The sequence below is a fragment of the Schistocerca piceifrons genome, unplaced genomic scaffold (genome assembly GCF_021461385.2).
Source record: "Schistocerca piceifrons isolate TAMUIC-IGC-003096 unplaced genomic scaffold, iqSchPice1.1 HiC_scaffold_1143, whole genome shotgun sequence".
Lineage (NCBI taxonomy): Eukaryota > Metazoa > Arthropoda > Insecta > Orthoptera > Acrididae > Schistocerca > Schistocerca piceifrons.
This window is the reverse complement of record NW_025726954.1, coordinates 1-5,000: the sequence shown is the minus strand read 5'-3', so window position 1 is coordinate 5,000 and position 5,000 is coordinate 1. Positions and strand designations below refer to the sequence as shown.

General features: G+C 57.2%; 2 non-coding genes and 1 pseudogene across 2 annotated transcripts; all 3 read right to left on the bottom strand.

Moving 5' to 3' along the window:
- The window catches only part of LOC124728263, a 4,222-nt pseudogene extending 3,712 nt beyond the window's left edge, over window positions 1-510 (bottom strand).
- Window positions 511-698: 188 nt separating this feature from the next.
- Window positions 699-853, bottom strand: LOC124728239. The gene has a single exon (XR_007007259.1). It is a non-coding gene; the product is annotated as a 5.8S ribosomal RNA (ribosomal RNA).
- Window positions 854-1,204: 351 nt separating this feature from the next.
- Window positions 1,205-3,156, bottom strand: LOC124728255. Its single transcript, XR_007007274.1, has one exon. It is a non-coding gene; the product is annotated as a small subunit ribosomal RNA (ribosomal RNA).
- Window positions 3,157-5,000: the final 1,844 nt, after the last annotated feature.

Genomic DNA, 5,000 nt, shown 5'->3' with positions numbered 1-5,000 from the left:
CCCATCTGCCGAGGGCGGAGGCCAGTGGCCGGATGGGCGTGAATCTCACCCGTTCGACCTTTCGGACTTCTCACGTTTACCCCAGAACGGTTTCACGTACTTTTGAACTCTCTCTTCAAAGTTCTTTTCAACTTTCCCTCACGGTACTTGTTCGCTATCGGTCTCGTGGTCATATTTAGTCTCAGATGGAGTTTACCACCCACTTGGAGCTGCACTCTCAAGCAACCCGACTCGAAGGAGAGGTCCCGCCGACGCTCGCACCGGCCGCTACGGGCCTGGCACCCTCTACGGGCCGTGGCCTCATTCAAGTTGGACTTGGGCTCGGCGCGAGGCGTCGGGGTAGTGGACCCTCCCAAACACCACATGCCACGACAGGCGGCAGCCTGCGGGGTTCGGTGCTGGACTCTTCCCTGTTCGCTCGCCGCTACTGGGGGAATCCTTGTTAGTTTCTTTTCCTCCGCTTAGTAATATGCTTAAATTCAGCGGGTAGTCTCGCCTGCTCTGAGGTCGTTGTACGAGGTGTCGCACGCCACACCGCCAGCCGGCTGTGCACGCTACCGAGAAAGTACCGGTATGCGAACCGCCAGGCGACGGGCGCGCATCGCACGTTTGAGGAGACGCGGCCGGCCCCACAGGCGGCCGCGACACTCCCAGGTCTGCGAAGCGGGGCAAACGCCGCGCGCTTCAGTATACGTAGCCGACCCTCAGCCAGACGTGGCCCGGGAACGGAATCCATGGACCGCAATGTGCGTTCGAAACGTCGATGTTCATGTGTCCTGCAGTTCACATGTCGACGCGCAATTTGCTGCGTTCTTCATCGACCCACGAGCCGAGTGATCCACCGTCCTGGGTGATCTTTTCTCAGTTTCCGCCGTCTCTTTCGAGACGGTCGCATAGGCGGGAGTGAGGCGTGTGGCGGCCCCTGTTCCAGCGTTCTGTGTCCAACGGCCTCACGGCCGACGGGCGTCGTACGGCTCCACACCGGAGCGGACAGGCACTCGGGCGAAAGTCATTCAAAACCGGCGCCAGGCGCCAGGTGCCGCAGGCCAGCCGCTCCAGCGCTTCAGCGCTCGTACCACACAACATTGCCGCTAGTTTTGAGAGGCACGCGTGGTTCCGCACGCGGCGCACGGCTACGGCGAGCCGTACAGGTAGCGTGTTGCGCGACACGACACGCACATCGAAAGACATGCAGTCTAGTCGGTAATGATCCTTCCGCAGGTTCACCTACGGAAACCTTGTTACGACTTTTACTTCCTCTAAATGATCAAGTTTGGTCATCTTTCCGGTAGCATCGGCAACGACAGAGTCAATGCCGCGTACCAGTCCGAAGACCTCACTAAATCATTCAATCGGTAGTAGCGACGGGCGGTGTGTACAAAGGGCAGGGACGTAATCAACGCGAGCTTATGACTCGCGCTTACTGGGAATTCCTCGTTCATGGGGAACAATTGCAAGCCCCAATCCCTAGCACGAAGGAGGTTCAGCGGGTTACCCCGACCTTTCGGCCTAGGAAGACACGCTGATTCCTTCAGTGTAGCGCGCGTGCGGCCCAGAACATCTAAGGGCATCACAGACCTGTTATTGCTCAATCTCGTGCGGCTAGAAGCCGCCTGTCCCTCTAAGAAGAAAAGTAATCGCTGACAGCACGAAGGATGTCACGCGACTAGTTAGCAGGCTAGAGTCTCGTTCGTTATCGGAATTAACCAGACAAATCGCTCCACCAACTAAGAACGGCCATGCACCACCACCCACCGAATCAAGAAAGAGCTATCAATCTGTCAATCCTTCCGGTGTCCGGGCCTGGTGAGGTTTCCCGTGTTGAGTCAAATTAAGCCGCAGGCTCCACTCCTGGTGGTGCCCTTCCGTCAATTCCTTTAAGTTTCAGCTTTGCAACCATACTTCCCCCGGAACCCAAAAGCTTTGGTTTCCCGGAGGCTGCCCGCCGAGTCATCGGAGGAACTGCGGCGGATCGCTGGCTGGCATCGTTTATGGTTAGAACTAGGGCGGTATCTGATCGCCTTCGAACCTCTAACTTTCGTTCTTGATTAATGAAAACATACTTGGCAAATGCTTTCGCTTCTGTTCGTCTTGCGACGATCCAAGAATTTCACCTCTAACGTCGCAATACGAATGCCCCCGCCTGTCCCTATTAATCATTACCTCGGGTTCCGAAAACCAACAAAATAGAACCGAGGTCCTATTCCATTATTCCATGCACACAGTATTCAGGCGGGCTTGCCTGCTTTAAGCACTCTAATTTGTTCAAAGTAAAGCGGGCTTGCCTGCTTTAAGCACTCTAATTTGTTCAAAGTAAACGTGCCGGCCCACCGAGACACTCAATAAAGAGCACCCTGGTAGGATTTCAACGGGGTCCGCCTCGGGACGCACGAGCACGCACGGGGCGGTCGCACGCCTTCGGCTCGCCCCACCGGCAGGACGTCCCACGATACATGCCAGTTAAACACCGACGGGCGGTGAACCAACAGCGTGGGACACAAATCCAACTACGAGCTTTTTAACCGCAACAACTTTAATATACGCTATTGGAGCTGGAATTACCGCGGCTGCTGGCACCAGACTTGCCCTCCAATAGATACTCGTTAAAGGATTTAAAGTGTACTCATTCCGATTACGGGGCCTCGGATGAGTCCCGTATCGTTATTTTTCGTCACTACCTCCCCGTGCCGGGAGTGGGTAATTTGCGCGCCTGCTGCCTTCCTTGGATGTGGTAGCCGTTTCTCAGGCTCCCTCTCCGGAATCGAACCCTGATTCCCCGTTACCCGTTACAACCATGGTAGGCGCAGAACCTACCATCGACAGTTGATAAGGCAGACATTTGAAAGATGCGTCGCCGGTACGAGGACCGTGCGATCAGCCCAAAGTTATTCAGAGTCACCAAGGCAAACGGACCGGACGAGCCGACCGATTGGTTTTGATCTAATAAAAGCGTCCCTTCCATCTCTGGTCGGGACTCTGTTTGCATGTATTAGCTCTAGAATTACCACAGTTATCCAAGTAACGTGGGTACGATCTAAGGAACCATAACTGATTTAATGAGCCATTCGCGGTTTCACCTTAATGCGGCTTGTACTGAGACATGCATGGCTTAATCTTTGAGACAAGCATATGACTACTGGCAGGATCAACCAGGGAGCTGCGTCAACTAGAGCTGAGCAGCCGGCCGCCCGGGAGTGTGTCCCGGGGGCCCGCGCGAACACGCAAGCGTCCGCTCAATCATTCTGCAAACAGGAGGAGGCTGAGCTCCCCTGCACAATACACCTCGAAACCCTCTCAGGTCCCGGCGGCGCGCAGCGCCGTCCCAAGTACTTGGTCGGGTTCGAGAGAGGCGCAATCGCCCGGAGTTAGGCGAGTAGACGCTTTCGGTGCGACCACCCGTGCTCCCAACTGAGCTTGCCGCTGCCGACAGAGGCCCGGGAGCGTGCTGTCGTGGCATTGCCGGCGGGAGACAACACGCGCCACCTACGGTGACCGGCAGCTCCAACGCCAGCGCCACAGAAGGACAAAAGCCCCACTTGGGTGCCGAAGCGAACTCTCCCAGCACAGCGCACGCGCCAACACATCCGCACAGCTGCGATACAAACCACCAGCGAGAACCGCTGGGGCGACCGAGCAGCAGACGGCGTCGCGGCGCCGAGCGCCGGGCGGCAGCGCATCCTCAACGCACACAGTCCTCAATCGGACCAGCACACTGAAGATGTCCACCGCGCTTCGCACCGGGCCCGCGAGGACCTACTTTGGCCGCACGGCGCCGCGCGCAGGGTGCGCCGGCGCGCAGCTGCGACGCCTGCCGCGTCCGTCGGCCGGCGCGCCTGCCACTGGCCGCCCCCACCAGCCGGCTGTAGCGCGTGCGCCCACGCACCGCGCGGCCAGCACGCCGGGAGGCGCCCCCTCACCGGCCGGGGACGGTCCCACCCAGCCACCGCCGCGTATCGCTTCACACCCAGATGCCGTTCAGTTTCGTCGGCATGGTGGGTATCGCTGGAACAACCGGTTAGTACCTCAACCTATCGTCGCCATCACCGATTCACCCCTAGCGAGAACAACCGCACCACAACAGGTTACCATTTGTTCATTTGCGTAACTTCACCAGAAAACGCAGGCGTCCATCGCCATTTGCAACTTCCACGATTATTGCATGCCTGTGTCAGGTGTCACGCCACACTACGTCTGCCCACATACACGCAACAAAATGTGCACGCCTAGACAATACGTGGAAGGTGGCCCCCGTACGTATGCGATGTCCATTGCTCGAACGACTGTCAACCGGCCTCTGTAGCATGTCGCAGATATGGAACGCGGTGCACCATGCCATCACGGTGTGTGAGGAGAGACGACTAGGTCCGAATACATCAACAGACAGCTCATGCTGATCGCCATCCACGGCGTCCGTTCCTCCCACACGTCTCTATGGCGTACCACACTGCAATCCAGCTCTCATAGGGAGACGACACGTAGCTGCGTGCACAATATTTGCACTGTATGGTCCGCCGTTTTTGGGCGCAGTCGTTGTACGGTCACACATGTGCCACGATGTATCATTCAGTACAGATTGTGGTTTACGCGTACGACATTAGCGGACAGTTGACACAGGCCGCACCACAACGTAGCCTGAGTACGTCGCATGCGGAGGGCATTGAACATGCAAAGTTCTCACCAACCAGCTTGCGAAGGCAGGGGGCAAGGTGGGGACGTGGGGAGGGGCGGCATGTACGTCCTGCTGCCATCCACATTACAGTGTACAGCAGGAGCATGTGGAAAGTGAGCAAGACTTGCAAGGTGTTTAACATGAAGCGATACACAGGGGAGCGGGGAGTGCGAGTAGCGAACTATATTGCGAGGGTTGCGGGTGGGCAACACTACACTAATTGAACGAGTCGTATAACAATTACAGAGCAGGTTTAGGCGACAACGTGGGTTACGTTAGGCGACAACGTGGGTTAGGTTAAGGCACGACGTGGGTTAGGTTAAGGCACGAC